This window comes from Ranitomeya variabilis, chromosome 1, assembly GCF_051348905.1.
Source record: "Ranitomeya variabilis isolate aRanVar5 chromosome 1, aRanVar5.hap1, whole genome shotgun sequence".
In the NCBI taxonomy this organism is placed as follows: domain Eukaryota; kingdom Metazoa; phylum Chordata; class Amphibia; order Anura; family Dendrobatidae; genus Ranitomeya; species Ranitomeya variabilis.
In genome coordinates this window covers 1063222873-1063250583 of record NC_135232.1, presented here as the reverse complement: position 1 = coordinate 1063250583, position 27711 = coordinate 1063222873, and the positions used below count along the sequence as shown (strand labels likewise).

Genomic DNA, 27711 nt, shown 5'->3' with positions numbered 1-27711 from the left:
ACTTGTGTATCAAGATCTCAGCAGCGTGAGAGTCGCAACATGACCCCATTCACATTTGCTATTTTACTTTGTAGCAACGCCATACTGAGATCTTTGGCCTGACGATAAAGGTCTAATGCGTAGGCCCAAATCTTAAAATTGTTTTCCACAGCTTTTTTCATTTTTAAAATAAGGCCATCAAACCCGATGATCTACTGGGTTTCCTTGCTAGATCTCCTTACTTTAGATGGCACAGCAAGTCACTTTCCACAGCAGTGACACGTTGGCCACCCCTGGAGCTACTGCTTGTTCGACAACTATCTTGCCCAAATCTGCCAGACACAGGTGCTGAATTTGCCTTTGCTCTCTAAGAGAAAGTCGCTACTAGACTCCTCCAAGGCTTATCTCCTTGAGAACAAAAAGATCAGTAGTCGGACATGCCAGATCCTAAAGTCCGTTGACATCATCTACAACAAGCCCATCATACACATTATAATGTAGGTCAAACCCATCGATATTGGTGGGTTTGGGTGACAGTTGACAAGGGAGAAACAGAGCTCAGAGGATTCACCAGCTCAGTGATTTCCTAATTGGCCCCTCCATGCGAGTGGGTCCTGAGAAGCTGCCTCACCTGCGCCCCCCCACACCTCTGATTGTATAAATGTAAGTCACTGATATGCAGTAGTGCCAGCCATTACTTGTCTTTTGGGATATTTAGCACTATCTATAAGTTGCACCTCAATCTTCCTCCAGGAGAACTCAAGAATTTTACTTTTTCTCCATTTTTCATGTCAGACTAAATGTCTTGGGAGACTTGCAGCTTTTCACTGACAGATTTACTCAGGAAGCAATGATGCCTACCCATCAAAAAGTAATGGTCACTGTAAAGACATTTTGGATTTTTAGTGCAGTACAATGCGACACAGGAGGAAAACTAAAGGACATTTTAGGTTCCTTCATCCACCACTGTGATTTATTTCCTATACAGAATTCCTTTCTAGTTTGAAGTTAGTGATGTGATTAATATTCCTTAAAGAGGTTTTCCCATGAAGAACATTTTAGGCATGCACTATTCACTGAATATGCTACAAATGTCTAAAAGGTTTCCCTATTGGGAGAATTGGAGTCCTCAAGCCCAAACTTGTCTTTTGAGGTGCTGGAATGAATGAAGGGAACAAAAACATTTCTAGAATTCGACCTTTACTTACTTTCAACTCTGCAAAAATTCTCACTGGAGCTCTTAATCATTCTCGTCTGGACTATTGTAACTCTCGACTAATCGGTCTCCCTCTTATTAAACTCTCCCCTCTCCAATCTGTCCTGAATGCTGCAGCCAGGATCATATTCCTCACCAACCGTTACACCAATGCTTCTGCCTTGTGCCAGTCATTGCACTGGTTACCCATCCACTCCACAGTTCAATATAAACTTATCACTCTCACCCACAAAGCACTCCATGGCTCAGTACCACCCTACATCTCCTCCCTTGTCTCAGTCTACCACCCTACCCATGCCCTCCGTTCTGCTAATGACCTAAGATTAACATCCTCAATAATTCGAATCTCATTCTCATCTCCACGTGCTGCACCAATTCTCTGGAATGCACTACCCAGGACAACTCTATTAATCCCCAATATCCACAGTTTTAAGCGTGGCCTAAAAACACATTTCTTCAGACTGGCCTATTGCCTCAACATATTTATCCAACTATGCTTGTGTTGCCCATTCATAACTTTCTTCAAAAACAGGACCCTTGTTTCATCTGTTCTTTAGCTCTTTATGCTTTTAATTGCCCTCTGTGGCTGAACTTTTACACATACTGGTTGGTAACCGGTCCATGCAGCTTTACATGAACACCCTATTTATCACATTGATGGCTGGTCCGTACGATGAAAGCAATTGTTACCATCCACCTTTCGTGTCTCCCCTATTTCCTCATAGATTGTAAGCTTGCGAGCAGGGCCCTCACTCCTCTTGGTAACTGTGATTATTGTTATTCTGTAATGTATTTTATTGTCTGTACAAGTCCCCTCTAAAATGTAAAGTGCTGCGGAACATGTTGGCGCTATAGAAATACAATTATTATTATTATGGGAAGACCTCACATGTCCATGACTCACTCCATTCTGGTCTATAGGTGCTATGGAATCTGACAAGTAAGCTCCCATAATAAACAAACCCTATAGTGATGGAAACCATCTCAAAAAAGAAATATACTGGACCCCAAATCATTCCTTACACAGGAAGTCTTTTGTTGCCTATACAGAATATGTGAATATCATCCTTACTGCTGCCGTTATTGCAGCACAGGTCATGTCATCACTAGGGATCGATAGTCTATATCTAATTAGGCGATCTGCTCTAAAGTCGGCGTCAGACATGGTGTGCTCAGTTTTAGGGCTCGCTCACATCAGCATACAACACGGCCAAGTGCTATCCAGTGTTTTATCAGATAGCACTCAGCCCAATGTTATGTTCTTCTATTTGGCAAATCAGATCTGCGATTTTTTTCTCATGCCGATTCGGCATCAGAAAATAATGGCAGTATGCTGTGAGTGGACCCATACAAGTCTATTGGGTGAGCGTGAAACATTGGACTGCATTCGGATGTCATCTGAGTGCAGTGCGATTACAGTCGACACAGGCAATAGAGAAGATTGAGAAATTACTTTCTCCGTCTCCGCTGCACCTGTGCTGTGATTCTTTCATGGAACACAGTGCACAGTATTTGCATAGTCGGCCCGATCCGCTCACATAAGAAAACCGACGGTCAGGTGACCCCGCCTTACCCTGTTGCTACTATTGTTTCACCATAAACACCTATTTTTTATATATCACCCTACAAAAGAGCCGCACGTAGACCCCACTACCAGCCGGAGACAGTCACAATGTGATTACATGGAGGCTCTCGGCACGTTGTTGCTGGGAGATCTTCTCTTGAGCATTCAGCCAAACTATATTCTGATGGATTGAGCGCTCACTTTCAGCTTTTTACAAGATTACTGTCAATAAACCAAAATGTAAAGACTCTCCAGTAATACCATTAATTGGAGGGAAACGGAAAGTGAAATGCCAGTACACAGATTATGAGCCAATATAACGTCTCGCTCTTTGTTTCTTTGTGGGAGTGTAGCTTCAATAAGACTCAGTGAAGCAAGTGTGATTTTATGACAGCTCTGGGAATGCACAGACAATGCGAAAACCTTTCTAAATGTCGCACACATTACCAGCTCCTCACTGCGGCGCCCACGGAAAACCTTCATTTCAATATTTCATTACATACAACATGTGAATGCCTTTCAAATTAGCACCCGAAGCAAGGGCCTAGCTGTAGCTGGAAAGGACTAAGCAGTCCGTCCGCCATTACTGAAGACCACCACGACGCGATGCGACCATATATTACTTTTAATTGGAATGGGTCTCATGTAATACCACATCTCTCCTGCAGAGGCTGATGCTGGGAAAATGAGCATCTTCCTGTAACCGGTGAGAACCACTGATTGCCTGGGATTCAACCACTGTATGGTCAGAAGGCCGAATAAATCAGGCCACGATCAGAATTAAGTGCACAGACTGGCCTGAGTGCCACGGATGCCTGGAAATACATGAAGCTGTCACGCTCGGGTCCGGGGAACCGCTAGCCAGTCCGTGCACTGCGATCTCGGTACAATTCATACACAAAGTAGTCATTCTTAATGTGGATATGGCCTGTGCTAATTACACACTAGGATACAATACAAAAAAGGGACTTGTAACTTGTCCTGGGTGGTAATACCTCTTATATCATTTGGCTCTGTTAAAGAAAAAGGTCTGAGATGTTGGATGGCAATACTATGTTCCCCACTAAAGGTAAAGAGGAACTGTTGTTTTACTCCTTTTTCATAAATCAATGGTGCACGTGAAATTAAGAAACTTTGTAATATATCTTATTAGAGAAATTCACTTCTTACTCCTCCTGAGTATAATTGGTCTTAAATCCATTTTCCCACTATTCATATATACTGTAAGATGACAGTGGGGACGTACTTCTATGGTACCGGCAGCAGAATGTTTGTATCCGCCATAAGCTCCGCCATAGAGTTTTATAAGCACCAACTGCCATCTCCTATCTCAGTATTGAGGATATCTTCACTGAATACAGATTTTACCCATGAATTCAGAATAAAAGATCAGCCCAGGACAAGGCAGAAGCAAATTTATTTAAGCTATATTACGAAGTTTTATTTTTTCACGCTAATAGTGATGTAGTGGATGAAAATTAAAACTCTTTAAAGCCACTGTCAATGGTTTCTTGGAGCAACTTACTCTCTTCTCCGCATTGAAAGCACATGCATGCTCAATCGAGCGTGTGTGCATGCGTATCGGGGAAATAAGGGGAGATTGATGTATGCTAAACAGCTTAAGAATCATCTTCCCACTATAGGACGGTGACCAGTAGCCGGGAATAAAGGGGATGAATTTTAGAGTACTTAAGTACTGGATTCCCCCCGAATGTGTCGCCCTTCCACCTCCATGCCAATTTTCTGGCATGAAAAAGTTGCAAAATTTGTTTTAAAAAAGCAGTCTAGATTGAGAAGGGAATTAGTCTACCACCAGACGACTAATTTATTGAATACAGTTACATTGCAGCTGAAACTTAATCTGTTGCATGGACAGTCCAATTTCCTGAGAAACGTGTGCCTCCCAATAATTAATAATAATCACCCCTTGTGTAGCTGGTTATAAAGTTCGAGGCGCGCATATACAAGTCCTGATAAATTCTCCTCTGAGGGTATGTGCACTTGACATCTTTTCAGGTGGCTTCCACACTGGAAATTGCCTGAAAAAAACACTCAGAAGAATGAGCATGTGCATTTCTAGGTAAAAACGACTTGCTGTGCTGATATTTAATCTTTTAAATGTCTTAAGATTTCTAAAAACGGCAAGCATTTAAAGAAGAGCCATTCTCAGGGAGTTTTCCGCTCTAAGGCCGGAGTCACACTACAGCGAGATACGGCCGAGTCTCGCAGGTTAAAACCAAGCTCTGGCACTGGCACTCCGGAGCGGAGCATGCGGCTCCATGTATTGCTATGCGGTCGCCCTGGAGTGCCGGTGCCAGAGCTTGGTTTTAACCTGCGAGACTCGGCCATATCTCACTGTGTGTGATCCCGGCCTAAACTTTACAATAAGTCAATGGGAAAGCTCAAAACATACTTGGAAGACACCTGGAGATCTTTTGGAGCATTTTTCCATCAGTTTTGCTTTAAAAAAAAACAAAAAAACGCTATTCAATGGAGTGAAAAACATGACTTGAAAATGACAGTAAAGAGACATCACAAAAATAATGAGAAAACCTTCAAAAAAAAATCTCCGGAGCCATCACTGTTGGGAAAAATGCTCAAGAAAAGAGGAAATATTGGCATTTTCTTCGTAACGTGTCTCCTGCTTGAAAACCTTTGTGGGTCCACCTGACTTTAAGAGACCAGAACTATGGAACTATTAGAACACAGTTATCTACAGGTATATAGAACTAAAGTACGAAGTCAACTCTCAGATATTGTCTTCCAATGTACAAACATGACCATAAATGTCCGCTTCTATTACCGGCAGGCGAGGAAGACACCCAAGTGTAGGCCAACTGAACAGAAGACAATGGAACGTTTCAGAGTACCGCTGTATGTACGTATTGAAACACTTTATGACTTTGAGTCAGTTTTATCTTTCATCTACATGGGGATATTTCATCTATTGCTATGAAGATATTACAGCACTGACGGATTGGGGGCTATTACTGATAGAATATAGGTGCTTAGATTCAGCTATACATTATAGTTATGGGGGCTAATAATTGCCATCGAGTAATTAGACTGAGGTTTTTGTCTCGTATAACAAGTTAATAGAATTGATGCTCTGGAGTGTTAGCTAAAAATGAAGTGATTCCTGGAAACAATCAGTTTGCTGCTCCGTAGGACGGCTTCAATTTCACAGCTAGATTTGCCACTAAGTGTAGTATGTCTTGTAGCGATTACTACCCGGCGTTCATACGGCGCCAACATCTTGTGTATAAACTTCTGCGAGGAAACAAAAGAAAGAACTCCGGCTACTAATAACTCCGAGACAGAGCGGCGGGGAGGCTTATCAGCGCACAGTGGTTGGGTTGGATTACAAGGCTTTTAAATGTATCTGCCCCATGCAGGCGGAAAATCCGTAGCGTATTACAGGACCAGCAAAGTGGATGAAAGTTACCAAATCTCATCCACGTTTCTGGTCCTGTAATATGCTACACTACAAGAGAAAAAATCAAGAGTGGAAACTGACCTGTCAGGAGAATTTTAAATCAGGAATACGTCAATGTATGCTGCAAATATTCACCCATTACAAATCCGAGGCAATCGGAGTCAAACCATGTCCATGGCAAAATCCACAGCAGAAAATCAGTAGCTGAAAATTTGTAGACAAGTGTTTTCTCATGCAGCGGGAGGAGGGTAGCGGCAGTCACTGCTCATTACTTGTCTTACAGCAGTTGGATCAGTATCAGGTAGGACATCACCTGGCTGCAGCAGTCGCATGAATGATGTATATGACGCCATCACTGAAGGTGGAGTACTGGTACAGAGCGTTGGCTGGGGTGGCAAGGACACATCAGTAACATTAACGCTAGGGGCCTACTGCCCAGCTACATCAAAATATTACATTACCGCTTTCACAAAATATTTCATTACCTCTTCATGAATTTGGTACTGGACAAGTGCCAGTGTCAGAAAATGTACTATAGGACTGGAGTATATTTCTACTAAAATGTAAACCACTTTTGTGGAGTAAATTATGAGTTTGTTGGGCACCAATCTGTCACACTCCTCTCACTTTACAAAAAGTTGGTATAAAACACGTAAAGTTGGTAAATATTTGCTCAAAAAGATGCTGCGAAAGACATTTTGCAGAGGTTTTATATCACAAACTGTTTGATTTATTGGGCCCCACATGAAGACTAGAAGAGATGAAGAAATAAATATCAGTAAATCTGGATATTATTGTAAATAAGTGGAGGCCATATGGCGCAGCACCAAGACCGTGCTGGGGATACCCTGCACAAGGCACAAATGATCACATGGATATTACTTAAGGCATAAAATAGGAAACACCCAGCTCTTTGGTGACCAACATTGGCCCTCATTTAGCTAAACTATATAGCAAAATGACTGCCATTCTTGCCCATAGTAGCTAATCAGAGCTCGGCTTTTTTATCAACAGAAGTTTCAATAATAAATCTTGGTCCATTTTTTGTGATGTGAGCTTGCTTTCTTTAGTATGTACAGTTTAAGAAATAAAAGCTGAATTCTGGTTACTACGCAAAATGGGAACAGTCTTTCACTTAGGCCATTTTGCTAAATGAGACCAATGATATTTTAGAGAGTTAAAAAATAAATAGTAGGATGAACAGACCCAAGATCAATGGATGGAGTCAAAGAAAACATGAACGGAACCAGAAGAAAACTGAACATTCAAAAACAAAGGACTCCATAGTACTCAGTAATTAAATGTACGGTATCTAGGGGCACAACTATAGGTGCAGGGGTTGCATTTATACCAGGCCCTGGAGTCTAAAGGGCCCGAATGAAAAGGGCCCAAAATAGTTGGGAGACCCTTTTGGAGATTTTGCTTTGGGGCACACAAGCTTCAATTTACCCCACTGAATGCATCATTATTATCTAACTCTACATGGCGAGACATACCACCTATCCACCTTGATGAATGACTTATGACTGATCCTTTGTAATTAATTTATTGCATCTTTGGTTTTCCATTCATCAGACAATGAAATCTAAGAGAAGACACAGATCTAAGTTATAATTTATGCCATAAACTATAATAAATCCATTGGACCAGAGGTGGCTGTTCCCACATTTCTGGACACTTTTTAAAAATGTGAAAAGAAGCGAAAAGTTCCCACATTTTAGTTCAAATATGACATGCGCCAAAAATGTGCAACTTTTTTTTACGTGTGCTTTGTTCCCACACACATTGTTGTTTGATGACTGGGGGGGGGGGGGGTAGTTAAATGTAGTTATAAAAAATAAAATTTAATTTTTTTTAATCATACTTGCTAAATTAGCGCGTTGTAAACACTGACCCCTATTTCTGAATTATCCTCCCCAATTGTCCGCGTTAACAAAGTTGAACTCCGAAAAGAAATGCGGTAAGTCTAATAGGAGGAAGATGTGAAAGGCTCATCTCCGTGACTACTGTTTGATTCATTTAGTGAAATATTTGGCACTACATGTCAGGTTTCCAAAGGGATGCTTTCATTCCTCACACGGCCCTGGCTTCATTATTAGGCAAGTGCTTAGCAACAACATCCTTTCCTAAGAAAACAGGAATTTCCCTTGACAAAGCAAGCAGAACATGGTGTGCAAGTTATTACACAAGGGCAGATTTGCCCCCTGGCGAAGCAAGGAAAATCAAGGACGCCATTGTTAGACTGTGACACCCAACAAATTATTTCACCATGTGAGTTGTGGTTCAACTCATGAAAGGCTGCAGGGTGAACGATACAGCTGCGATTACTATGTAGGTCTCCATAAAACCACTAGAACTGACTCAGAGAGCCTTTATCACATTGTATGACTGATAGCAGACATGAATCAGTACCGGCAAGTGCCAGAATGTGTGCTCTATTTTATTGTAGCCTAAAATACCACCAACATATTCCAAAATGGGATCATATATGTAAATAAAATGTAAATTCGCCCAGCAAAGGACCCGAGAACCAAATGCAATCCATGCCTAAGAGCCATGGCATGATGAGGACCTGTACGCACCTAAGAGACCTCAGCACATGTGATACGACCAACTAGTCTTAGTTCTACCGTATAGATTGCCCAAGTTCCAGAACCCCAAAAGTCTTGTCTTGGCGCAAATCTCCAAGGTTACACACAATAAAAAAATCAAAGAATGACTGCCCTGTCAGAGCCCCCAACAAATGAGCCTCCGATACCACCAAGAATGGCTTCAACGAGACACGTGAAGAAAGAAATGTACTTTGTGATCCATAAAATGAAGATATTAGGAATCTAATAACAAACCTGTGATTAGAAACAGCAGCAGGTCATCTACAAGGCAGGGGAGAAGCGGAGAAATCAGTATGTACACATGCAGCATCTCCAGTCTTCAGTCAAGAACTGTGAGAAGCGACTGCTGTGAAGCCCGCCCCCCACACCAAAAATACTCGCAGCCCTCCTTCCACCCTGCTTTTCTGAAGGTTAATGCATTTCTTACACAAATTCACTTGTACAGGTTGTATAGTACACAAAGCGTGGAGAGAAGCTGACAGGAGCTGGGAGACATTTAGGACCACAGACATTAATGACTGCTAATTGTTGTCACCTCCATGGATTGATCTCCGCGTAGCAAGCGAGCGGCCTCTGGAGACAAGAGAGCGACCTATGCACTCGCTGCTGTAATGTTAAACATGTGCTGCAATCTCTTCAGAGCCAAAGAGCAGTAATAGGACGACATGAAGCAAATGTATCAGCTCAGTGCATGTCTAAATGTCTAGAAATGACAGCTAGTAAAAAAACACGCAAAGGCATCACGCACACGACTGAAAATAAATATGGTGCTCTGTGTGAAAGCACAAAGTTGTAGACTGCACCCTACAATCTCCATATACTTTCCTAGAGTCTAGAGTAAGTATTTTGTTCCCCAACTGATGAAATTAAAGTTTAGGAAGAAATGAAGGTCCCCTTATGGGCCCACAATGGTTTCTCACATGCAAGTAAACAAGACTCCATTGACCTCGAAGGAAGGAATCAGACTTCTGATAGAACAAAGCATGATTCTTCTTCTTACAGCTGTACCAAGTACAGGAAGAATATCCGACCATGAAATTGTGACTGACGTGCTCCATTTTTCTACAGTATTTAATACTCCCACACGTGCGGCAGACATCAGGCATGTCATACTCTGCACACGATGTAGATCCACGCTTTATAACTGAAAGCGATTTTATCCAGCAAGAACACCATGTGTACATTCACATGGACAAACCGTCGTTTACTGAGACTGTCCAAATAATACAGACCAAACTGGACAATCGGCAAAACCATTCTAGACTCCCAGGAAGTCAACCTGCAGATCCGTCATTTCTAGTTCTGGGCCTACATTAGTTCCTACTAGAAACCTTTGTCACCAGCTGACCTTTGCTTGGCAGGTTAGAACTATTATGAGATGGGGAAATACATTGTGAATAGACACGAGTTATGTTCACAATGAGGCTCACAATCAAAATTCCCTAGCAATATGTCTTTGGGGTGTGGGAGGAAACAAGAGAACCCAGAAGAAACCCACGCAAACACTGGGAGAACATACAAACTCCTTGCAGATGTTGTCCTTGGTTGGATTTGAACCAAGAACGCCAGCGCTGCAAAGCAAGAGTGCTAACCATCATGCTGTATTAAGTGTAAAAAGCATATGTGAGCAGTCCATGCAGAAATTCATTGCATCCAGTTAGTCTGTATTCACCAATCTCGAGAACAGAGCTTTGAAATACCCCATTTAAATGGAGCGATGGCTGTACATGTGTGCCACCACACTATTGGTTGTGTATGCAACTTCCAAAAATAGCTAACAATTAGCAGAGTGGTGACTGACAAGTATTTCTAGTGGGGAACTTCAGATCTCCTTTTTCAGGATCAGTAGAGATCCAAGAATTGAGACCACCAGCAATCAGCAACCTAGCTTACAGATAGCTGATAACTTGCAGCTAAGTTCGAAACATGGTTTTGAACCTGATGCATCCTTTGTAAGGAGTTTCTGTAGAATAACCTAAGACATTTTCTTTATGTCCTCTTAACCCAAATTGAGCCTCTAGAGCTCTGGGTATACTTCTTAAAATCACCCACATAGTTTTATGAGCCTCCTATACGTCGGCACTTCATTAACTGGATGGCACACATTTTGCAGTGAAGAGTTGGCAGCTCTTCTAGTTGAGCATAGTGTTATTACCCTACATAATTTATCACACTTTAGTTAAACGAAAGAAAATGGGGTTTTTCGGTAATTAGGTATTTAAAACACAGTGAATAGTATGTGCTCACACTTCATAGTTCAGTTCTCATCTGCACTGGTTTCTCAGCACTGCGAGATCACTGTGTACAGAGTCTCTGAAGAACCAATTTAGGGAACAATTAATATTACAAAGTCTGAGCCAACATAGCGTCATCTCTAGATGTATCTTAGACCTTGAGCAAATAATTATAGTGGGCTGACTGTTTAAGTCCCACTGGCTTACCAAGCCTAGAACAGATACTACCCAATCACTATGCACCCCCAAGACCAGGAGTTATAGAATCAGGGTTGCAGGTAGAAATGGTTGCAGACTCTGATCGGAGTTGGATCCGTTTTTGTAGGAAGTGGACAATTACGGTAAAAAAAAAAAAAAGGTTTCTCCATTTTATCTGTCCCTGAAAATGGGACTGCACTTGGAGTGAGGACCAATGATTTCCACGAACCCATAGACATGAATTGGCGAGTGCCATCAATTGTGTTTTTTTTTTCTAGGACCACTCTGCCCAGTAAAAAAAATATACATGTGCACTGATTCATTGAATAACATTGCTCACCAGCGGGATCCGATGTTTTGACGTATTGCACTTGGACCAAAACTACAGTCGTCCGCATGAGCCCTAATTAGTGATGAGCGAGTGTACTCGTTGCTCAGGTGGTCTCCGAGTATTTATGACTGCTCGGAGATTTCGTTTTCCTTACCGTAGCTGGATGATTTGCGGCTACTAGACAGCTTGATTACATGTGGGGATTCCCTAGCAATCAGGCAACCCCCACATGTACTCAGGCTGGCTAGTAGCTGTAAATCATTCAGCTGCAGCAAGTAAAACTAAATCTCCGAGCAGTCATAAATACTTGGAGACCACCCGAGCGTGCTCTGGAAAACCCGAGCAACGAGTACACTTGCTCATCACTAGCCCTAATACAATGTAAGGCCTGTCCCACACGTCCAGATAATTCCGGTACCGGAAAAATCGGTACCAGAGTTATCCGTGCCAGGGGGGCCATGAGCTCACGTGGCACATCAGTGTGGCACACGTGCGCCAGCCGTGTGCCGACTGGGTACCACACGGACCGTGCAGGAGACAGCGCTACAGTAAGCGCTATCCCCTGCATCTGGTGCTGAAGCCGCCATTCATTTCTTCTCTCCAGCAGCGTTCGCTGGAGAGAAGATCTGAAAAATCATTTTTTTTTTTTTTTGTGTTTAAAATAAAGATCCCTGTCCCCTAAAGATCCCTATGGGAGGTGGAGCCGCATATTCATCACTGTAATAAGCGGCACCACGTGACCGCTCATACAGGAAAAAGCTGCGGCGCTGAGAGGAAGCAGCGAGGGAGCCGAGTGAGTATTTTATTAACAGCGGGCGGGCGCACAGGGGGTGGGAGGGGGGTGGGGACAGGGATCTTTATTTTAAGCACAAAAAAAATGATTTTTCATATCTTCTCTCCAGCGAACGCTGCTGGAGAGAAGAAATGAATGGCGGCTTCAGCACCAGATGCAGGGGACAGCGCTTACTGTAGCGCTTACTGTAGCGCTGTCTCCTGCATGGTCCGTGTGGTACCCAGTCGGCACACGGCTGCCGCACGTGTGCCACACTGATGTGCCACGTGAGCTCACGGACACGGATAACTCCGGTACCGATTTTTCCGGTACCGGAATTATCTGGACGTGTGGGACAGACCTAAAGCCTAATTCTCCCTCCAGCGCCACTTTAGGGGAACCAAATTCCCAGCCCCTTCTTCCCAGCACATTATAACTGATCACTTTGGATTACACAAGTGCTCAGCTTATAATGAGGCGTCCTTGTAATAAAATTGGATTGAACAAGCCTCTATATAGTACCATAGAGAATCGCATTAAAGGGAACCTGTCACCCCGGTTTTTCACTCGGAGATAAAAATACCGCTACATAGGGCATGAGCTGTGCTTTACAAAAGTGTTTTTTTTCTACCCTGATTCCCCACCTAAGCTGCCGAAATTACTTACCAAAGTCGCCGTTTTCGCTTGTCAATCATGCTGGTCTGGTCATAGGGGCGTGGTGACAAAGCTGTTTCTTCCCCCAGATCTTGCTTAGGTTTCCGTTGGTGGCGTAGTGGTTTGCGACTGCGCAGGTGATGAAAAACAGCGCGCTCTGCGCTATATCCCTGGTGATCGGTGGGGGCGGCCATCTTCCTGTGGCCGCGCGTGCGAAGTTGGAGCGCTCTGCTGCCCGGGGCTTCAGGAAAATGGCTGCGGGATGCCGCGCGTGTGCAGATGGGGATCGCGGCGGCCATTTTCCTGAAGCAGAGTTCGCATCTCGGCTTCAGGAAAATGGCCGCCGCGATCTCCATCTACGCACGCGCGGCAGCCCGCGGCCATTTTCCTGAAGCCCCGGGCAGCAGAGCGCTCCATCTGCGCACGCGCGGCCACAGGAAGATGGCTGCCCCCACCGATCACCAGGGATATAGCGCAGAGTGCGCTGTTTTTCGTCACCTGCGCAGTCGCAAACCACTACGCCACCAACGGAAACCTAAGCAAGATCTGGGGGAAGAAACAGCTTTGTCACCACGCCCCTATGACCAGACCAGCATGATTGACAAGTGAAAACGGCGACTTTGGTAAGTAATTTCGGCAGCTTAGGTGGGGAATCAGGGTAGAAAAAAAACACTTTTGTAAAGCACAGCTCATGCCCTATGTAGCGGTATTTTTATCTCCGAATGAAAAACCGGGGTGACAGGTTCCCTTTAATATGCATATTGAAGGTTGCCCCATTATAACCAAGGCCTTATATTTGGTCCATCCTATGCATAATACAGGACAAGCTGTAGGCATAAGTTTTTCCATTTTGTCTAAAATATACAGTCGACTGACATACTGATCAAAGATATTCATGTACATTATACTATAGAAAAAATTACTAGCGCCCAGGAATAAAATAAGACCACGCTGTACAGTAGGTTTTGCCATATTGATATATAACATTGCACTTTACACCTGATCTGATTGCTGTTTTCAGCATGTGACTGCTGAATACTCGCCTGACACTGAATGTTGCAGATAATGTTGGTCCTATATAACTAGTTACCAATTCCCCATTGGTCTCTTTATATGTAAGTGAGCTGTATGAGCTGGGCACCTTTAATGGTCTCATCTTATTAGTTAGCATTGAAAGGAGAAGGACAGTAATGGCCGGAGCTGAGCCGTCCCTCCCCCCCCGCGGCGTAAGTGTAGGACAGCATGACCGTGGGATGGAGGGAGGGGTTAGAGTTAACTGTGCAGGGGGTTATGGGTAGAAATTGAAAGGTTAACTAGTGGTGGGAGGGAGTGGCCTGGTCAGTTCCCGCTCTCTGGGCAACTGGTGTGTACTTACTATGTCCACCATGGATCGACTCCTGGAGAGCCTGAGGGCTGCAGCGGCTGTGCACCCTCCAGGCTGGCTCGAACAGCAAGTTGCTGGCATCGTGGGGAGCGGAGGGTCAGTGGCGGGGCCGGCGTCCCCGGTGAGGCGTTCGCGTCGGACTAGGCCTCCGGAACGCCTGTCGCCCGACTTAGCTCCGCGGGCCCCCCGGCGGCGCAGGAGCCCCTCAAGGGACCCTCCAGGCCGGGCGCCTCCGAGTCGTTGTGCCAGCGTGCCCCGGCCTGGGAGGAATCCTACTGCCCGGCGGGGTCCGTCGGCGGCTGCTAGGCCTTCGCCTCGTGCTGGCGTGGGGGCGGAGCCTAGACTAGCTGGTCAGCGTGCGAGGCCTAATGCAGCGGGGGGCCGCGGCGGTGATGTCCCTGCCGCGCGGCCTGCCTCTTCATCGCCTGTGAACAGGAGAGGGAGCAGCGGTGGATCGGGCGGCCCAGCAGGACCCGGGGCTGGGTCGGCCATGTTTACTACGGCGGGGTCTGATCCCGCAACTGGAGTTATGGATGTGGCGGCGGTGTCCCCAGGGGGGGATGTGAGCCCGGGCGCTTGGTCAGCAGCACCACAGTTGCAGCAGCCGTATGGAGTTCAGCAGTCGGCGGTGTCCTCTTCCCCGGCTTCTACAGCGCAGCAGGATCCTTCTCAGGCCTCCCGGTGGCAGTTTTCGCAGGATGGCATAGACTTACGTGGACAGCGGCGTCAGGACCCTGGGAATCCGGCTGGAGGGATCACAGCTCCCTCGCAGCCTGGTGAGTATGTGTCTTTGTTATCTTCTCAGATTTTCTCTTCTCCTGTAGTTTCTGGGTTACAGGATGATTCGGGGCCCGTGGTTGGGATGAGTGTGTCGGGTGCGGCTGATGTGGGGGGGGGTTGGTGCTGTGTTAGCTAGTGTGAGGGATTTATTGGCTAAGTTAGAGAGGGGTATGAGTGATCAACGGCATTTGGCGGCGTGGGTTGGGTCACAAAGGGGGATTGGGGGTGTTACGGATGTGGCGGTAGGCCCCTGGGCTCCAGTTTCGGTTTCGGTTCAGACGGAGAAAGAGAAGGAGTGTCGTATACATTTGGATGATAGGGCTCACGGGGAGGTGTATGTCTGTTTTGAGGGACCTTTGGGGGCGCATCTTAAGAAGGAAGTGAGGGAGAAGATTGTTAAAGATGAGTATGTGGAAATATTTTCACTACTTCCGTTGGAAAAGTTTAACCTCGATAAGGGGAAGAAAGAGGACAGTAAGAAGGAGGAGGAGGAGAAACGCAGGTGGCGTTTGATTCCTCAAACTTTCATAAATTGGTTGCAGGCGTTCGCCATTCTAGCAAGTGTAATTGGCGAAAAGGCGCCGGAGAATTGTTCGGGCTTGTTTTGCTATATGGACTCTATTGGGGAGGCTCATAGGGTTTATGGTGGGCAGGCTTGGCTGAGGTACGACGAGCAATTCCGGCAGCGGAAGGCTATACGTCCGACTCTTCGGTGGGACCAAAAGGATATTGGGCTCTGGCTTCGGGTGATGGCGCAGTATAAGTTTGGTCATTCCTTTCAGGGGGGGACCGGTGGTTCCGGTCAGAGCGGTCGGTCCAGTTCGGCAGGAATGTCGGGACAGTCCAGTCAGTCAGGGAGTCAAAAAGCGGGATTGTGTTGGCAGTTCAACGATGGGCAATGCAAGTTTGGGGTTAACTGCAAATTTAAAAACTTGTGTTCCCATTGCAGCGGGTCCTCTCACGGGGCTTCAAAATGCTTTAAAAAAGCCAAGTCGAAGTCTGGGGACGGGAATTCTCATGGGGGTGACGCCGGTGAGGCTGGAAAAGATGGTCCCCTATCTAGATAGGTATCCCAAGGCAGAGGCGTCGGTTTTGTTGTATCATGGTTTTCGGGATGGTTTTGTGATTCCTGCCCCTCCGTTTGTGGTTCCTCGGGTGTTGAAGAATTTGCAGTCAGCAGTATTACATGGGGGGGGTGGTGTCAGAGAAATTGAAGAAGGAAGTGGCGTTGGGGCGGATGTCTGGCCCCTTTGAGTCTCCTCCAGTTGAGGACTTGGTTGTTTCCCCACTTGGTGTGGTTCCCAAGAAGGAAGCGGGAAAATTTCGTTTGATACACCATTTGTCTTATCCACGTGGGTTGTCTATTAACGACGGTATCGCGCCGGAGCTTTGCTCGGTGGTTTACGCGTCTTTTGACGAAGCTGTTGCGTGGGTATGTAAAAGTTCGGACGAGGGGCCTTGTTGGCCAAAACGGATATTGAGGCGGCGTTTCGGTTGCTACCGGTGCATCCTGATAGTGTTCGTCTGTTGGGTTGTTTTTGGGAGGGGGGTTTCTACGTTGATAGGTGTTTGCCTATGGGTTGTTCCTTATCGTGCGCGTTGTTTGAGACGTTCAGTTCATTTTTAGAGTGGGTTGTTAAGGATGTTTCGGATTGCGATTCAATTATGCACTATTTGGATGATTTCCTGTGTGTAGGCCCGGCTGGGTCTGATCGTTGTTATCGGCTTTTGCGGGCTGTTGAATGGGTTTGTGAGCGCTTTGGGGTTCCCCTGGCGCCTGGAAAGACGGAAGGCCCGAGTACGTGTTTGAGTTTTTTGGGTATTGTCATCGATACGGTTGAGTGGGAGTTTCGGCTGCCGGTGGACAAGATTGAGGGATTGCGTGAAGATTTGGCGCGTGCGCAGCGTTTGAAGAAGTTGACTTTGCGTGAGTTGCAATCGTTGCTTGGTAAACTCAATTTTGCTTGTCGGGTGATGCCGATGGGGAGAGTGTTCTCCAGGAGATTAGCGAGTGCTACGGCCGGAGTTCGGGCACCGCACCATTTTATTCGCTTGTCATCTGAGCTGAAAGAGGACTTGGCAGTTTGGAGCTCCTTTTTGGGTTCGTATAATTGTCGGTCGTTGTTGATGGAAGAGGCGATTGACAATGATTCGCTTGATTTGTTTACGGATGCAGCTGGTGGTAGTGGTTTTGGAGCTTATTTCAAGGGGCAGTGGTGTGCGGCACCTTGGCCTGCTGAGTGGATCGCGGCGGGGCTAGTTCGTAACATTGCGTTGTTGGAAATTTTTCCGATTCTGGTGGCGGTTCATTTGTGGAAGGATGAATTCCGTAACAGGTGCATTCGTTTTAACTGTGACAATATGGGGGTCGTGTGTGCTGTGAATGGACTCACGGCGTCGTCACCTCCCGTGGTGCGAGTTCTTCGCCGACTGGTGTTAGCTTGTTTGGAGTTGAATTCACAGGTTACGGCAACTCATGTGCCTGGGGTGCGTAATTCAATAGCGGATTCTCTTTCTCGTTTTCAGTTCGAGCGTTTTCGGGTATTGGCTCCAGAAGCAGAGACCGTCGGCTTGGATTGCCCTGCGGACCTTTGGATTGTGGCATCTGGGACGCTGAAGATTTGATACGGTCATCGTTGGCTCCCAAAACATGGGAGGCGTATCAAGCGGTTTCGTTGTCTTGGGAGGGGATGTTAACAGCTTGCCTGGGTGTAGTTAGTTCGGATGATCAAGTGGGTGTTCTGCTGTCTTGGTTAAGTCGAGGTTTTTCGGAAGGTTGGTCGTGGACGAAGGTATCGCGCTTGCTGGCTGCTCTGGCTTTTGGTTTTAAGTTAAGTGGGCAACGGGATTTGTCCAAAGTGTTTTTGGTGAGGCAAGCAGTTAAAGGTTTCCGTAGGCGATGCGGGGGGTTGGACTCGCGGCGTCTTGTGTCTTTTGCTATGTTGGAACGGTTGGGTGAGGCGTTGGGGAAGTGCTGCGTGTCGGCTTTTGAGCATTGTTTATTCCGTTTGGCATTTTCCTTCGCCTTTTTCGGTGCGCTGAGGATTGGTGAGTTGGTGTCTCCTACCAAAAAAGTGGTGGGAGGGATTTTGGCGCGTGATGTGTTATTGTCGGAGGATAGGGTGGAGTTCTGGTTACGTCGCTCAAAGACTGACCAGGTGGGCCGTGGTAAGAAGGTGGTGCTAGGTGTAGTCGCCGGCTCGCGTATGTGCCCAGTTACTTGTTTAACAGTTTTTTGGGGGCTCATGCCTCTCAGGGCTGGATCGTTGCTCTGTCACGAGGATGGTTCCTCTTTGTCAAGGTATCAGTTTTGCATGATTTTCAAAAAGGCGATTAATGAATTGGGGTTGGATGGGTCGCGCTTTACTCCTCATTCGTTTCGGATTGGGGCGGCAACTGACGCGGCTGCGGGTGGTTTGGATGCGGAAGTGATTAAACGTATTGGCAGATGGAAGTCAAATAGATACCGTAGTTATGTGAGGTGTTAGTGGGGTATGATTACGTCATCTGGTACGGTCCGGTGTTATGGTTATTTGTTTTGTGATACGGTGGGGATTTGATTACTTGTGTTTGTATTTTTCAGGTTTTCCACCTTTACTGGTGTGGATTTTCGGTCATTCCTATGTGCATTGGGGAGCCCTGCGAGCTGACGTACGGTCGGAGGGTAGGCAACTGGGTTTCGATCGGTCGGTGGCGGTGGTTCGGTGGCTTGGCTTTCGGGGCATGGCCTGGAACAGGGTCCTGAAGGAAATTCATGCTGCGGTAATTTTAGACAAGTCGCCTGATGTTTTGGTATTGCACGTGGGAGGTAATGACTTGGGGATACGCCCCTTTCGAGAATTAATTAAGGATATAAAGCAAGACATATTGCGGTTGTGGGTTTTATATCCTGGATTGTCGGTAGTTTGGTCAGAGATAGTACCGCGTAAACGCTGGAGGCATATGCGGTCACTGGATAAAATTAACAAGGCGAGGATTAAGGTTAATAGGGCCGTGTCGGCTTTTGTGACCAGGAATGGTGGAGTTGCCGTGAGGCATTTCGAGTTGGAAAAAGGGGTTGGGGCGTTCTGGTTGGCAGACGGAGTGCATTTGAACGCTGTTGGAATGGATTTTTGGGCGCTTGGTCTGCAGGAAGGCGTAGAGAAGGCCATAGCGTTTCGTTTTGGTGGGGTCTCGGGTCTTTGAGGTATTCAAAGTCCCTCATTGTGGTGGCTGGGTGGAGTCCTTGGAGTTGATGGAAATTGGGTTGGGGGATCCATTGGCTTATGGCTCCTCTGGATTTAGTGGTAAACTGGTTTTGGATCTGGTGAATTGGTGGGGGGTTCCGGCAGAGGTGGTCGGTTCCCCGGAAAGTGTGGCGTGAACAGTGAACCCTCTGGGGTTTTTGGTGCTCCCGAGCCAGGTGGTATCGGCTGGGAGTAATGTTGGTTTTGTTAATGTTCACGCTATGCAGGGTTTTGATCACCAGATTCTTGGGAGCTCCAAGGACTCCTCCTAGTTTAAAGTTATGGGATGTTTATTTCATATATGTTTTGTTTGTATTAAATAAAAAAGGCTGCTGTGGCCGATATTATTCCAAATAATTATTGTATGCTGTTTTTATTTCAGGTCAAGGGTATGGGACATTGGGAAAGTCATTCGGTGGGTGGGGGTGGGTTTTTATTCTCTACCCCAACGGCTCGACATTACCAGGGTCAAGTAATGGCCGGAGCTGAGCCGCCCCTCCCCCCCCGCGGCGTAAGTGTAGGACAGCATGACCGTGGGATGGAGGGAGGGGTTAGGGTTAACTGTGCAGGGGGTTATGGGTAGAAATTGAAAGGTTAACTAGTGGTGGGGGGGAGTGGCCTGGTCAGTTCCCGCTCTCTGGGCAACTGGTGTCCCGCCCTCCCGCCCTATTTGTTTACGGTTTTTCTTTTGGGATTGTGGGGTTTTGGGTTGACGGTATTTTAAGTGTTCAAGGGTCATTGTGGCCGTGGTGGCTGGGTGGAGTCCTTGGAGTTGGTGGAAATTGGGTTGGGGGATCCATTGGCTTATGGCTCCTCTGGATTTAGTGGTAAACTGGTTTTGGATCTGGTGAATTGGTGGGGGGTTCCGGCAGAGGTGGTCGGTTCCCCGGAAAGTGTGGCGTGAACAGTGAACCCTCTGGGGTTTTTGGTGCTTCCGAGCCAGGTGGTATCGGCTGGGAGTAATGTTGGTTTTGTTAATGTTCACGCTATGCAGGGTTTTGATCACCAGATTCTTGGGAGCTCCAAGGACTCCTCCTAGTTTAAAGTTATGGGATGTTTATTTCATATATGTTTTGTTTGTATTAAATAAAAAAGGCTGCTGTGGCCGATATTATTCCAAATAATTATTGTATGCTGTTTTTATTTCAGGTCAAGGGTATGGGACATTGGGAAAGTCATTCGGTGGGTGGGGGTGGGTTTTTATTCTCTACCCCAACGGCTCGACATTACCAGGGTCATGGGCCTAGTAAAACAATTTACTATTGCACACTTCAAAGCCCTTGAGTTACTATTCTCGCAGGATCCATAAAGCAGTGCCGCTAATGTCGGCTGATAGAATTACTAGTAGCTTTATTGCGCTGCATAATATGCTTGGTTCCGATATATTTAAATATCATTAATATACAGTGGAAAGTACTTGGAATGGAAATGAATGTCGGCAGAGAAGGCACATTAAGATGTGGACAGAGGTATTCTAAAAATGATAATGGTGGGTGTGATGCAAGATATTATCATTACATAGAACAGAGCTCAAAATTGTCCCCCCTCATGGTGCTGGGCCTTGCTACGTGGTGTTAGTCCTCCCTCTTCATGACCCTTCCACCAATTACCAACATATTTGCTTAACAATTTAGCAGTTGCCCACAAGTCCTTAGAAACCTGTTACAAAGTTGGTGGACCTGACCAGGGCTGGGCACTCTGTACCCAATCAGTATTTTATCAGCAGGAGATTATCACTGCAGGACTACATCTCCTCTGCCACGCAGTCAGGATAATCTCATGGGTGTGGTGGGATTACACAGCCCAAAGTCTTGGCACTGCTACATCTACATCAGACAAACAAACAAGGATATTATCACAGCTACACCATGCAGTCCAATAAGTGACACATCTCTGGACTTGGGCTTTCTTGCCTTACATTATGCTGCTTTCAGATTGTACAGCAAAAATCTACTGACAGATTCTCTTTAACAACCTGAATCAATTTCTTGGGAAAAAAATATGCAGCGTGTGGTTTGGAGTCGTAAAATCACATCCTGCCCAATACTGTAAGGGTATGTGCACACGTTGCGGATTCTGCTGTGGATTTTTCCGCAGCAGATTTGCAAAATCCGCAGTGCCAAAAGTACTGCGGTTTTTAACGCGTTTTTTTGTGCGGATTCCACTGCGGTTTTAGACAGCTGCGGATTTCTATAATGGGGCAGGTCTAAAACCGCTGCGGATTCCGCACAAAGAATTGACATGCTGCGGAAAATAATCCGCTGCATTTCCGTGCGGTTTTTTCTGCAGCATGTGCACAGCGGTTTTTTTTCCCATAGGTTTACATGGTACTGTAAACTTAGGGAAAACTGCTGCGGATCCGCAGCGTCAAATCCGCTGCGAATCCGCCGCAAAATCCGCAACGTGTGAACATGGCCTAAAGTGTTCTAGGTTTTACCTGCAAAAATATGCACTTATCAGCAGCATGTGCGACTTACTATGTATGGTAAGGCATCAAGTGCCTTACCATATATATAGGAAGAGTGAGAAGAATTATCATACTGTAGAGTTGTCCAAGAGCCAAGGACCACCTGTGGGGAGTTACGAAAGACCTGTAATTAGCAGGCACAATTTTTTCAAAGAAAACTATAATTAATGCATTCAACCTCCATGGTCTGTATGCACGCTCAGCACACAACGCTCCATTGCTGAACAAAAAGCATATTCAAGAGCGTTTAAAGTGTGCTCAACCAAATTTAGACAAGCCTGTGAAATACTGGAGAATATAGTCTGGCCAGAGGAGACCAAAATTGAACTCTTTGGATGCCATAATACACACCATATTTGGAGGCCAAAAGGCACCGCAAATCACCCCAAAAACTCCATACACCCAGTGACGTTTGGAGGTGGAAACATCATGGTGTGTGGCTGTTTTTCAGCATACGGCACTGACAAACTTCAACTTTCAATTGGTGTCAGAGAAAGCAAATAAAGCTGCTAGAATGGCCAAGCCAATCACCTGACCTGAATCCAATAGAAAATGTATGGAAGGAACAAAAGCTTAGTAAGCGTGTGTAATACTTTCTCCCTGCGTCATTTCTCATTATTACACATAACCTAATATATGGACAGCTATGGAATGATCCCTTTGCCTGTGTGGGTTGGATGGGTTATTATACTTACATCTGGTGAGAATTTCATGCCAATAGCACCTTTATAAACATATTTACTTAAAAAAATTGGTGTCGTGTTCAATACTTATTTCACCCGCTGTATGTATACATATCATAGCTGCAATGTAAATTTTTCAGCCTCATTGCTAAATAAGTTTACTAGCAAAATTTAAAACAAGAACAAATGAAATCACTCCACACAATTGATTTAACGCTTTCTCCAAATTCATCACAAAATCCAATGTTTATTTTTATAAAACTATGCCTAAAAAAACCATTTTGATGGTAGACAACGCCTTTAACAACTACTGCAGGCTCAGAATTATTCAACCCCTGCATGACAAATGTCTGGCTGTTATGACCTACCGTAAATGTGATACATTACCAGAAACCACCTTTTGGCAGCATTACTGAGGAATCCTAGCCCATTCCTCATGAAAAATGTCTTTCAGATCATTATTATTTATTTTTAAATCACTATTAACCCCATTGACGACATATGATGTATAGGTGCGTCATGTTTTGTGTCTTTCCCTCTTTGATGCGGGCTCCAGTGCATCTTTTCTGGATTTCGGCAGCTGACATGAGCCCCTAAATGTCGCGGGTGAAATTGCGATCTACTGTCAGATGATAGTAGGGCGCCGATGGTTTGGCATGACAACTGGGGGTCTGCAGAAGACCCCCGTGCTGGTCATTGACGATTTGCTATGAGCGCCGTCTAGTGGCCGGCATTCATAGCAGAGTATCATTTCATGTGTAGCACAAGGGATCAGAAGATCACAGCTTCAAGTCTCATTTCAAGACCATTGAAGAAACAAAAAGTAGAAAAAAAATGTTTCTAAAAATATTACATTTTATTAAAATTGTATTGCAAAAAAATTTCAATGAAGGTTGAATAATTGTGATTGCATCTGCACATAGGTATATACTACGGTTTGTTGTCCATGTCATGCTACATACACATTAGTTATCTAGACTGACATCAGTAAGGCTTTGATCACACTTTGCGTTTTTGCTACGTTTTTTTCCTTAGGCAAAACCTATTCCGTAGGCAGATACTGAGAACACATAAACCAAGCTGTGTGCATGAGATTTCTCAAATCTCTTATACTTTGCTGGTAATGTAAAAAACAGCTGAAAAAAAAAAAAACGCGTCAAAACACTGAAAAGACGCAACATGTGAACATAGCCTTACAGACAATTTTTACTACAATTCTGACCCACTGCATACATACACTATGCAGTAAATAGCATTGTGAATTTCCAGATTCCCAGAATATCTTGACACGTGCCAGTTCAAATTCTTAATTTATTCTGTATATAGGTTGCAGCTCGCAAATCATTATCCCAGTAGGCTTAACCCCAGGAGACTGTGTTGTAAAATCAGTTTTATTAAGAAGCATAGATTATAAGGACAGATTCATAATTTTAGAAGCAATGTACAACTAGAGTAGATATTAGGTACGTTCCCATGATCAGGAGTTGCTGTGGGTTGGACGCTTCGTATTTATGCAGAATCAAACCCGCAGCGGCCAGATGTTACAGCAGAGTGGATGGGATTTCTAGAACTCTCATATCCACTATGTATGTATGTGCACCTGTGGATCACCCGTGGAGACGGACATGAGGCGCGTCTTTCAGGACCGCAGCATGTCAATTTCTCTTGCGCAGACGCTAGCCTCCGCAACAGAAATTACATCAATAGAATGTATTGAATGAGGTAAATCCTAACTGTTCAGTGACCACATGCGTATCTACCGTTCAATAGGGCTGCTATTTCCGGATCGTAGGAGCATCGCCTTACCATGCAGTGGGTTCTATGGGATCATAATCTTACTGAACATTACATATCAAAGGGAACCTGTCATGTAAAATAACACTATTAACCTGCATATATGGGGTTAATCAGCAGACTAATGTTCAGCCCCACTGCAGGGAGGAAATTAGTTTTATTCCCACGGCAGTGTTTGGCTTCCAGTTATAGCAGTGGTCTTCAGTCACTGCTCTGTGTACAGAGAGAGTGGTGGCTCTAACCACACCCCAGCACTGACTGACAGCAGCTCACCATTAGAGCCCCCGTCATTCAGTCCCAGGGGCCAGGGCCGGTTTTAAATAAAGTGCGCCCTAGGAAAAACTTTAAAGCTAACATATTGCACCATCACACAAACATTTCGGTTGTATTTACATACGCTGAGTTCAGGACACTAAACGAGCTTGATCGATATATTGAAGCCGTTTGACACTTTTTTCACAGCCTCTCTACACCAGCTGATCAATCTGTCCCCAAACAGTATCATGTTATAAGCAGCACATCTGCAGTTTTCACCGGGCGATGTGCTGCTGAGAGCAATGATTTTTGTTCTGGCATAAACAATCCAATCACTCGAATAGGCAGCATTTTGTTTGTTTAGTATAATACACCTCATAGTCCTCCACATGGTAAAATGCACCCCATAGTCCTCCATATTGTATAATGCACACCCCATAGTTCTCCACATAGTATAATGTTCCCCATAGTCCTAAAATATAATGTGCCCCATAGCATTCCATATAGTATGATACTCTCCCTATAGTCCTGAATATATTATAATACACTCCTAATAGCCCTCTATATAGTATAATGCACTCCCTATAGTCCTCCCTATAGTATAATGGATCCCATAATCCTCCATATTGTATACTGCACCCCCATAATCCTTCATGTAGTACAATGCACTCCCCATAGTATAATGCATCCCATAGTCCTTCATATAGAATAATGCATTCCCAATCGTCCTCAATATCGTACAATGCAGGTCCCATATAGTACATATAGTATAATGAACTCCCCAATGTACTTGATGGAGTTTACTGAAGCCCCCATATAGTATAATGCACCTCACAGTACTCAGAGTTTAATGCAGCCACCCCATAGAATATAATGCAGCCACCCTATAGAATATAATGCAGCCACCCCATATAATATAATGCAACCCCCCATAGAGTATAATGCAGCCCCCATAGAGAATAATGTAGCCACCTATACAGAATGCAACAATCCCATAGAGAATAATGCAGCTCCCATAGAGTAAAATGCAGTACCCCCAGAGAGTATAATGCAGCCCCCATAGTGTATAATGCAGCACCCCCATAGAGTATAATGCAGCCCCCATAGAATATAAGACAGCCCCCCTATAGAGTATAATGCTGCCACCCCACAGAATATAATGCAGCTACCCCATAGAATATAATGCAGCCCCCTCACAGAGTATAATTCAGCCACCCCATAGAGTATAATGCAGTCAACCCATAAAGTATAATGCAGCCCCCCCATAGAGTGTAATGAAGCCCCACAGTCCTGCAGTATTCTGGCCACCACGTACCTATTTTTTGGACTATAAGAAGCACTTTTTTCCTCCAAAATTTTGGAGGAAGCTGGGGGGAGCGATTTATAGCCCAGATGTACCTTATCTTATAGTCTGGCTGTGGGGGGGGGGGGGGGGCGCACATATGACCATCCAGGCGTTGCAGGAAGCTGCCGACTGCGGCCAACAGTGTGCCTGTTTTTAAAAGGAATGAATATTCACTGCTCTCCACGCCCATAGTCTCCCCCACCTCTCAGTGCTGGATTCATTGCAAAGAGGTGGGAGAGACTATGGGCATAGGGAGCAGTGAATATTCATTCTCTTTAATAGCGGGCACACAGCTACTGCATGAAGCTGGCTAACAGTGTGCTCGCTATTAAACAGAATGAATATTCACTGCTCCCTACCCCAATAGTCCCAGGTGTGGGGAGGAGTGAATATCCCTGAAGATGATTTCGGCGTGTGAGGGCATGAGTGACGTCATGCGCCGTTACACGATGAAATCAGCAGATGGCTTCAGCACAGGACGCAGCGCTGCGAGGGAGAGGAAGAAAGGTGAGTAGAATCTTCTTTTTGTATGTGTGCACTATGATGGAGGCCATGTTTAACAGGATGGGGATGAGGGGGCCATGGATATAAGGATGAGGATGGTGCCCATGGATATCGGGATGGGTATGGTGACCATGGTTACCAGGATGGGGACCATGGATACCAGGATGGGGATGGTGGCCATGGCTACCAGGATGGGGATGGGGACCATGTTTACCTGGATTGGTTAACCTGTTCCTACGCTACTTCTGTTTCTGCAGCGCATTTCAGCAGCTCCACTACTCTGTACAGAATGGCATGTGATGAAGTAACGTTATTGCACCCTCTTTGTCAGAGATGGGGGGAAATGATGGCAGAGGGAGAGTGAGGCTCTCTCCTCCATTACTGCTTTCAACTGCGTCGGCATCTATGGTGCAGATACAATTGAATGCGGTAAGGGGCGTTCCTGGGGCCCCCTGACTCACGGGCCCCATAGTGGCCGCTTGGTGTGGTGTTATTAGGGCTACTGGTGGAGCGGGGGCACTAGGAAAATGCCTAGTCTGCCTGCCCTTAATATCGGCCCTGCTGGGGGCGCAGTTACAGCCTCCACACCCTATACACTGAGCCATGACTGAAATTGCGCCGACGCCGCCTTATGGCTGGAAGCCGAACGCTGCCAGGGTGGGGGGGAATGAAGTTAATTTCCTCCTGGCAGCGGCGCTCTTAGTGCTAAAGCAGCATGGTGTCAGAACGCTATTAACCTGCAGAATAACCCCATATCTGCAGGTTAATAGTGTTATTTTACATGACAAGTTCACTTTAAGCAACTTTACAATTCTATCAAATTAGGGAATCCAACTGGACCAAAGCTGTGTAAGCAGCATGTGATGTGCTACACGTGATCACATGTGTACACATAGCATATTCCATGGACACTGATCTCGACGCACACATTTCAATCAATGCGTGTGTAAGGGGTTACAAAGACTGTATTAAGCCCCACACCCGTCCCGGTTAAATGTTGATAAATGTAAATGTTCTACTCTGTATATATGGTTAGATATCTTAATGAAAACAAGTGCTGATGCTACAGCTTAGGTTAATAATCAAATCTCACTACAGCAAATAACCTATATCCTCAGTTTATAGAGAAGATAAAAACATATACCTTTATTGAACAAGCTAAAACCATGAGACAACTACAACAGATATACACATAAATCACACAACCGTGCTCTCTAGCAAGAACCCTAGCTGGGGTACTGCATGCCACTGCCTGCCAGCGGAGGTTGGCACCCTAA

At 45.4% G+C, this 27711-nt stretch overlaps 1 protein-coding gene across 15 annotated transcripts in view; it reads right to left on the bottom strand.

Annotated features, from left to right (window-relative positions):
• Positions 1-27711, bottom strand: part of APBB2 (amyloid beta precursor protein binding family B member 2) — a 398629-nt gene that overhangs the window by 39848 nt on the left and 331070 nt on the right. The window contains exon 1 of one of the 15 annotated variants that reach the window (XM_077279866.1): positions 9042-9141. The exons of the other annotated variants lie outside the window; for them this stretch is intronic. The gene's annotated coding sequence lies outside the window, so the exon portion shown is untranslated. Of the gene's footprint in view, positions 1-9041; positions 9142-27711 lie in introns of those variants that run through there. 15 annotated transcript variants of the gene reach the window in all.